The sequence below is a fragment of the Capsicum annuum genome, chromosome 12 (assembly GCF_002878395.1).
Source record: "Capsicum annuum cultivar UCD-10X-F1 chromosome 12, UCD10Xv1.1, whole genome shotgun sequence".
Lineage (NCBI taxonomy): Eukaryota > Viridiplantae > Streptophyta > Magnoliopsida > Solanales > Solanaceae > Capsicum > Capsicum annuum.
This window is the reverse complement of record NC_061122.1, coordinates 101,330,893-101,341,369: the sequence shown is the minus strand read 5'-3', so window position 1 is coordinate 101,341,369 and position 10,477 is coordinate 101,330,893.

The following is a 10,477-nucleotide window of genomic DNA, read 5'->3' as shown; positions in this document are numbered from 1 at the left end:
TTATCCCTGAGTCAATCACTATGTAGGAGAAGTAGAACGGTCAGTTCCTGCATAGCGTAGGTGTAAAGCCACCATTAGACGGGTTAGCAGGTGAACGCTAGCGTGATCTCAAGATAAGGATAAAATAATACCATTTATAAAATCAAGTAAGAACATATATATGCACATAACCATACATATATATATAACCATGCTGGGAAAAGGGGACCGAGTTTAGAATGTATTTAAAAACTTTACTTGGGTTGTGTAGTTTTGCCATCCTAAACCTCTAATAGGCTATATGGGTTTAGCTCTCCCTGATAAAAAGGCCCCAGTACGTGTAGTCGCACGACCAGGGAAGAAAACCTGTGATGACTAGTACATCCCATAAAATATAGTATGACATTATGCACACAGTCACCAAGACCAACCTCACATTGGTAAATATGCCCGGGACCTCCACCTTCCATGTCCTTGATACACATCCCACAATTAATGCCCAATTACAAAAATTTCTGAAATAACCAAACCATTAACCAATTATTAACCAAGGCCATTATTATTGGTATCATCATACCAATCCTTACTTGTAAGTATTTTTAATCGCCAACCATATAGAGGTTTAAAGGGACTTTCAAGTGCCCTTCTCTTTTCTATGTTAAACCACTTGGGGGATTCCATGTGCCACACAAGCATAACCATTAGACATTTACCATTCCAAGCCATTTAAACCATGCATAATTCCTTTACCAAGTTTTAAAATAAGAAAGAGTTCCATTAAAAGTAATCAATGTAATAAACATATCTTTTTAAGCATTTTGTCAAACACATTGGGGGAATAATATGACCAAAATCAATTTCAATTACCATTAAACCATTACCATCCAATCCAATTATACAAAACCACCATTAATACATATAAAAGAATAATTAAACTATGGAAAACCATAACAAACCATTTAATATCAAAACCCCCAATTTATATTTGAAAACCAAAATCATAGAATCAACGAAATCATGAAAATATTTATAAAAACCATGCCTTTAGATAGAATTAACAATGAGATAAGAGATCATGACTTAAACCAAGATGATGATGGAATGAAATCACCAATACAAGCCCCAAATCAATCCTCCAGTTGAAACCCAAGCTTCCCCTGCCCAAAATCTTTTAAGAGAATTATAGAGTGTTTAGAAGAGTTTCTAAGTATTAATGAATCGAATAATAGGGTATATAACCTCCCAAGTAGGTTAGAAGTTATGGGACCTTATTAGGATAAGTGGGGAAATATCTAAAATACCCACACTTAAGTTGTACTAAAATCCCATCACAGGGGTACGACTGACCCTCACAAGTCGTACTCTTCCAATACATGTGGTACCCTCCACTCATATCCCAATCTCAACCTTTGGATCCAACTCTGTCCATTATATGACTCATCCAATTGAGTCGTATCCAAAGTATACAATCCATATATTTCACCCGTACCCATAGCAGATTTAAACCCAAGAAAGATTTTGATACTATCCGCCATACGAGTCCCAGCTATGACAAGTACCCTATCTTATGGCTCATGGTAAGACAATCATACTCAAATCCAACCTAAGTAACCAAGTCTAAGATTAAGTTAAGAAACCAAACAATCTCTAACCACCAATAACTCGTACCCCTAAGTTTTATCCATTCTAGTAACTAAAATCCATCTCACCTACCGATATTGGTCAACATAAAACTGGACCATACCATCCGTACCCCAACATAAGGCTCATATTTGAGTCATATTTAGTCCAGCGACCAAAATTTTTGGAAATTTTCTAAGGTCTAGAAACTAAGGTGTTTCTATTTAACATCCAAAACACTGCCAAATAAAATGTGTCCTATGCCAAAATATGATAAGTACCACCTCTTCCTGGGATATTGCATGAAAAACTATAAGAAAAATCCTTTTTATCTAACATTAACTTGGAACCACTTCATCTAAAATACCTTTTATGAATATCAATGTAGTTGTGTGTAAACTAAGGGCAATAGCATAATGAACTAAAATGTCTCTAGGAAATATTGTTAAGAATAATGAATTACTATTTTTATTAAAAATATTTAACCAACCTAGAAACCAGATACTTTAACCTGCATTAAATGCTAGGCCACTCGTTAAAGATAAAAATACATCAAACCCATATAATGCTTTACCATGAGCAGTGTATCCATTGAGAAAATATAGGTTCAATCAAGATTTGCTTCTTTGGAGTTCCCAAGGCATGCATAACATCATTTTGAACATAAAGTCCCAGGGTATGATATTCTAGAAAGAGGCTGGCCTAGCTTAAATCAGATATGATAGCTTCTTTATAATCTAACATTATTGACAATACATTATAGTTATTTTGCTTTGGATTATAATCTCTAATAAAGAATATAGCTCCATGAGTGAAAGCTCCTATCATGATGAATCCTATGATATATTAGTGGTGAGTATATAATGCATCTTAAGTAGTGAAGTCCTATGCTATGAATGCATAAGTAGGTAAAGAGTACATGTGTTGAGTTACCAAAGAAGTAATATCATCTAAAGAAGCCAGAGCAAGGCCTAATTGAAAATGGAGTGAATTGTTAATTTTATCATAAAAACCATTATGTCCATGCCCCAATCACCCCCAGAGGAATATGTGCATCTAAAAGATCTTTTATAATATGCCTAATCTTGAAATTGGTTTTATGCGTATGAGGTAATAGGAAAAATAAATGAAATAGCTAAATGGTGATGGGAAATATCAGTCAACCACAAGCTTTGCATTTGTAGATGGAATCCCCTAAGAAGAGTTAGAATGACAGTTTTATCCCTTGGGTGGTACAAAATAAATGGATACTTGATCGATATTTTGAGCGTTAAGATTCCATTAAACTGCAAAAAGTGGGTTTAAACCTTAGGGATATTGTAATATATCTAAAAAATATTCCACCAAACATACTCCCCTCTAGATGAAGGAATAGAAACATGGACTAAATGTCCTATCCAATCTAAGGAACTTACACCAAAAAGTCCTGACAAATGTTGATTTAGATGAGATTCGACATTTTTTAACCAGGAAACCCTTTATTTCTATTTTGGTTATAGGTGTATCTGACCTGCTATTAACGATATGGGAAAAAGAAATAATAGAAAAAAATACTAGTATAATGATCTTGATTAGTGCATAAATCGATTACCACCAGTAATAAACATCAGAATAAGCGATATTCTCTGGGCCAAGAGCACTTTTTTGAATAAATGCTTCCAAGATCGTTTAACCAAAATAAAGAATCAAAATAACATGAGCAATAAGTCTTACATATAAAGGGTGCTGTACACACAACTCAAAATTTTCTTTCCAGGCTATATGAAATAGATTTGGAATTCATCTCCACCAGAGAGCAATCTAACATAGAAATTGCTTTTATCAGTGCTTTAATTGGGGTGGGCTTACATCTTGATTTCAATAGTTCAAATATTTAGCAACCAATTAGAATAACTAAGTATTAAAATTTTGATTTAATAATTTAGTTTAAGTTAGTCCATATTTTTAATTTTTATTGACTCATTTCAAAAGTGGTAAGATCCAGTGAATCAGAAACAATTAATTAAGAATTTAAAATTTTTTTTATGGAAAAGATATATGAATATGTGTAGATCATACTTTTCATTCCACTTACAATCCCTATGTTAATAGGAGAAGGACTTATTCTTTTTCCAATGTCAACAAAAAGATTTCATTGGTTGTGGGCTTTTCAATGTGTTTTATTGTTAAGCATTGTCCTGATTTTTTGAATCTACCTTTCTATTCAACAAATAAATAACAGTTTTTTTTATCAATATGGATGGTCTTGGATTATCAATAATTATTTTTTAAGTCTTTGGATACTTGATTAATCCACTTACTTCTATTGTGTCAATATTAATCACTACAAGGAATATGGTTCTTATTTATAGTAATAATTATATTCCTCATTTATCAAGGCTATTTGAGACTTTTTGTGTATATGAGTTTTTTTATTACTTTCAGTTGGGATTAGTTACTAGTTCAAATTTGATACAAATTTATATTTTTTGGAATTGGTTGGTCTGTGTTCTTATTTATTAATAAGATTTTGGCTTACACGACCTATTTTGGTAAATACTTGTCAAAAAGCCTTAACTAATTTTGTTGGGGATTTTTTTTATTATTAGGAATTTTAGGTTTTTATAGGATAACAGGGAGTTTTGAATTTAGGAATATATTCAAAATATTCAATAACTTGATTATAATAATAAGGTCAATTTTTTATTTATTACTTTATGCGATGTTCTCTTATTTGCTGGCGTAGTTGCTAAATTTGCGTAATTCCCCCTTCATGTATGGTTACATGATTCCATGGAGGGGCCTACTGCTATTTCGGCTTTTATACAAGCAACTACTATGGTAGTGACAGGAATTTTTCTTGTACCTGGGCTTCTTCCTCTTTTCAGAGTTATACCTTACATAATGTATTTGTTCTCTATTATAGAAATAATAATAGTATTATTAGGAGCTACATTAGAGCTTGCTCAAAAATAGATATAGAGAGATTTAGCCTATTCTACAATGTCTTAATTGAGTTATATGATGCTAGCTCTATGTATGGGATCTTATCGAAGTGCTTTATTTCATGTGATTGCTCATGCTTATTCCAAAGCATTATTATTTTTAGGATCTGGATCAATTATTCATTCAATGGAAACTATTGTTAGATATTCTCCGGCTAAAAGCCAAGATATAGGTCTTATGGGAGTTTTAAGAAAACACGTATCAATTTCCAAAATCACATTTTTATTATTCTCTTTGTGGTATTCCACCGCTTACTTGTTTTTGGTCCAAAGATGAAATTCTTAATGATAGTTTGTTGTATTCGCCAATTTTCACAATAATAGCTTGGGCCACAATGGGATTAACTGCATTTTATATGTTTCAGGTCTATTTACTTACTTTTAAAGGGTATTTAAACATTCTTTTTCAAAATTATGGTGGAAAACACAAAACCCCTTTGTATTCAATATCTCTATGGGGTAAAAAAGAAATTAAGAAAAACTCTTGTTTATTAACAATGAATAATAATGAAAGTACTTATTTTTCAAAAACTAAATATTCAATTGATAAAAATGAAAGAATTATGAAATGACATTTTATGACTTGCTCATTTTGGGCATAAAGCGGTTTATTCCTATCCATATAAATTGGACAATACTATGCTATTCTCAATATTTGTATTAGGAATATTTACTTTGTTTACTGAATCGATAGGAATTCCTTTCAACCAAGAGGGAGTAAATTTGGATATATTATCAAAATAGTTAGCTCCATCTATACATCTCTTGCATCAAAAGTTGAATAATTCAATGTATTGGAATGAATTTTTAAAAGGATGTGGCTCTTTCAGTCAGTATAGAATATTTCAGAATATTTATAGCGTCATTTTTATGTAAACCCATTTATTCTTTTTTCAAAATTTTGAAGTTGATTAGCTTTTTTGTTAAAAAGGGTCCTAAGAGAATTCTGTGGGACAAAATTCTAAATGGCATATATGATTTGGTCATATAATCGTGCTTACATAGATTTCTTTTATACAAGATTCTTATTTGGTGGATAAGTGGCTTAATTGAATTTTCTCATTTTTCTAATTGAAAAATAATTGATAGGATGACCCCAACGAGATTGGATTTATTAGTTTTATTGTAGGAGAAGGTATCAAATATATAGGTGCAGACTCATCTCTTATTATCTTTCCTTGTATTTAGCTTATGTTTCCATGTTTTAATAGTTTATTACGTACTTTTTTTTTTTTACTTTTTGGATCAAATTTAGATAGGAATCTTTTTTATCATAACTTTCATAATTACTAGTATTAATATTTTTATAGCTTGTGTTTGTAAGTTGAGAGTGGAGTTTATCCTTTATTTTGTCCTTTCCATTAACTCAAATTTTGCCCATTTCATCGATTTTGCCCATACCCATATTTCTTCCAAAAAGGGAAGGAAAAAAGATAAGGATCTTCTTTAATGGATCTCTCTTGTTCCTGTTTAGTCCCCTTTATTTTGGAAGTAGTTTCTACATCTCTTTCTCCCTCACTTTCCTCCCATTCTTCTGTTTTTAGGATTCTTTTAGTTTCTTAGTAAGAATGGGGGATGGTATTTTTCCTAAATAGTAGATAGAAGTAATAAATAAGAGAATACTAAAGATGTGAGCCATAGAATTTCTCAATTCTAATATAAGGTACTTATTAGATCAAATGTACTTCTTCGATCTAATAGAATGATTTTTTTGTATCCAGACTAATACCAATTCAAGCCATTTCACGAATAAAATTTTTCCAATTAACCAACCAACAAAACCACTTGATACAAATTAGATCTTGTTATTGCATCGAAAGAGATAAATGTTGACTAATCTGGCTACCATTGAACTTGGTAAAATGAAATGGTTGAGTAATTAAAAAATGAGATTATTCAGGAATACACATTGAATATTAAGTTTACGCATTGAATTTATGGTAGTAGATCCAATATCAAAATAGTATTTATGATTATTCTAACAGAAATAAAATAAATGATATAGTAGAGCTAGGATAGTTATTGTATAAGGTTTACCCTAATGCAAGATGCAGAGGCACATGTGTAGAAATCCATAACTAGAGCTAAAAAAAGAAAGAGATAAGAGGTCCCTGTGGAAAATGTAGTCAGAAATCCATAATAGAGTCCGACTACAATGACCGAATTGATTATCTTCATACATAAGGATGCTAGTTTACCTAGTAGAAAAGATTAAAGAATCATCACAAACCTCTCTTATTAATTTTCTATTGCAATGTCTGGATTATTATATGATGATTTTTTAATTCCCATGTATAGAAAAGAAATAGAAAGTGATAGACTAGAGATGACATATGTTATGTCAATGAGACCAAAGGTCTATAAAATGAATGTAATTGGGATATGGATGGAATATAATGAACTAGAGCCACTTTGAGGTTCCTCTAAAATGATGCATGCAAGGGAGCCACTACGAAGAAGTTTCGAGAGTTATAAATGAAGTTTCACTCATATTGGTCATGGGTTGAGAACGGGAATTGAACTTTATGAGATCAAATCTTATGTTGTTTCTCAGTGCTCAGTGGTAGAGCAGTTGATTGTTAACAGATTGGTCATAGGTTCAAATCCAACTTGGGGATATTTGATTGATTCTAAATTAAAGAATTCATAATAAAAGAGCTTACTTTGCCCGTTAATAGTAGGTAACCCATTCTCTATCTTTGTTTCTATTGCATTCTATCTCATCTTATTCTATTTTATTCTATGAGATTAGAAAATTACCATTAATACCTCAATTTCGATCCTAGATAACCCCTTATTCCATATCCCTAGGGTGGGGCTATTTATAACTAACCAATTATGAAGTCTCAGATATACCAACACTGTATATTTGATGCAGTCATCGATTCTCCCAAGAGGTCACAATTGCCGTTAGAAAAGATATTAATAACGAGGAAGGATTTTTTAGTATTCTACTAATACCTTCTCTTCTATTGAAACACCCTAAAATTTTGGCCTTTGAAAATTCCTTGAGTATTGAGTTCACTGCCTTAGTTAAAATTGGACCCCTAAAGTCGTAGGGTGTCCTGATGAGTCATTGGGATAAGTCATAACCAAAACATTAGTTTGTGGCTTGATTTTTCTTGAGTACGAGTGTTTCACTAAGAGCCGTAATTATATGTTACGATTTTTTAGGTATAAAGTAGGGTGTCCAGCGTAAGTCATAAATTGGGTTTTGTGTTGATTATAATTGGACCCTATGTGTCGTAGGGCCCCATTATGAGTGGTGTGATTTAGTCCTAAGTAAAATAACATAGGGTGCCTTGGAGGTACTTCCTTGGTTAAGGCTTGGGGCGACGAGCCGTAAAAAAGGTTACAAGTCAAGGGGTTGACTCGTAATCAAACGCGGAACTTCTTTAGCTTTTAAATTGAGGGAATTTTGGACATTTACCCTCTTAACCAAATAGAAACCAATGACTTATAACCTATTTAAGGTGTTTTTATCTCTTAGAAACCATCTAAGTAACTCTCAAACGCTCCCAAAAATTCTCTATAAATTCCCTCAAGCAAGTCAAGCTAGGGTTTCATCATGTTGGTCATCTAACGGATCAGGGGTCGATTCTTCTCAAAATTTCTTGGTGTTTAAGGCATGTTACTATTCCCTCATTGTTAATTTTGTAGAATCATGGTATTTAAAGTATTGTTCATGAGATTATTGTGATGGCTTTTAAATAAGGGCTTGGGGTTTTCAAATGTTTATGAATTGAACAATGTTTCTCATGGTTTATATATGATTTTCATGTTTTAAATATGGTTTTGAACTTGTGGGTGCATGGGTATGATGAATGAACTAGGGAATTGTGATTATCCCAAACTTGTGACTTTTGAAGTGGTTTTGACCCTAACCGCATAATATGAAAATAATTCTAATTATGAGAACTGTGTGAATTTGTAAAAGTTAACTAGTCTTGAACTATTTCATGATATAAAGGGATATTTGAAATACAATGGCATGATTTAATAAATAAAGAGATTTGGTGTCTCCTACCGTGTATTAATGAACAAAAAGAGTTGTTCTCCCCAAGTTAATGGAAATTATTTTGGGAAGGATATGTTACCTTACAAGTGTAGTTGGTATAATGATACCAACAATGTATACCTAAATGTGTATTGTGGTTCATTGAATGGGATTGTGTGATAAAAGTTTTAATTGGGCTCTAATGAAGGTTGTGTAGCTGAGTAATAAAAGTGGAGGTTCAAGTGACCGATACTGGAAATCGCATTTGCCGATGTGGGTGTCAAAGTGACTAGGGAGGTTTGAGTGCTTATTTTTATTTTATGATTAGGGAGGTTTGAGTCCCTCATAAATCATTATTTGTTCGGGTGCTTAAGTCACCTTTGTATATATTAGGAGGTTAGAATCCCCCATGTGCATATATATGGGATTATTCTTTGGTTCGTGTGTCTACACTCACTGGGGACCGGCCAGGGGTGTTATCTAGGGCACATGTAGCCCGTTGGTACTATCATATGATGGTTGAGCTACACAATCCAAGCTAAAGTTTTAAAATGTGTGTTAAGACTTGTTACCTTTCTTAGTATATGATATAGATGTATATATATATATATATATATATATTTGTTTATGTATTTGATTAGGTGCATTGGTTTTTGAACAATTTTAAGCTATTGATCATATCATCTAGGGTTCACCCCACTAATCATTTTTAGACGTTGCATCCCCACATGATGTAGGAATTAGTCATTCTACTACTCCTCCTGCTCAGTGACGGATTCGGGATCAGCTATCGAGTCAGATAGAAGTGGTGAGCTTCCACACCTCGGAAGACACCATTTCATGATTATGGTTTCCCTTACATTTTGACAATCCCATTGGATTTGGATATTGGCTATTATCGAAGGCATGTCCTAGCACTTTATTGATATTCAGTTTTAGATCATAGTTTAGAAGGCTTTGTTTGGACTACTATGGTTATTGGGTGTATTGGTCGGTAGATTGGCTGGTCATTGATGGTTGGTTATGGACATGCATTTAAAACTTTTTAGACTACTGTACATTATCTTGTTATATATTCAGAATTCAACAGTCCTTGGGGTGTGGTGCGTTTGGTTTGGTTAGGTGTAGGGGTGATCTCCGATCCATATGGGACTTGAGATACCCTTCATGGCCAGACCCTAGTTTGGGTCATGACAAGGGTTGTATTAGACCCTATGTTTGGTGTCATTAGGTGTCAAATAAAGCCATGTTGTAACACCCGAAGTCTATACCCCAGACAGTACACGGTGCTCATAATCCCGAAGGACCACAAGCTAACCGATGACTTGTACCTGTAGCTATAACTGAATAGTAATGCTGTAATTATGTGAAAATTAGGTGGAAACTTGCCATAAGGTTCAAATCTAAAATAAATATTGAAACTGAACATCTGTCTAAAAATACTCTAGTCTGAGAATCCACTACTGCCTGAACACAGAGTTAATTGGGACAAGTCCCCAACTAACTCCGACTGTTGAAATAAATTGAGATACTGAAATAAAAATTATGTCCTCGAACTATGAGGACTCACTACTAACTCTGACTGCTGAAAATTTAAACTACTATGTATGATCGGGAGTCCGTGTGTCTGAACCTATGATGTAAAACATCATTGCACAAAACAAAAGTATATGTCAGTACTTTGAATGTATTGGTAAGCTAAGTGAGGTAGGCTGATATGCATGGGTTCATATGCATGAACAAATACTAACTAAGTAACATGAACATAATTGAATGAGGGTACATGCATGAATACATAAACTATAACTGAGATTATGATAACACTAGATATTGAGTTCTGAATACTGATTTACTAATATCTGAGTTTACTGATACTGCATTACTAGTAATAGAGTAA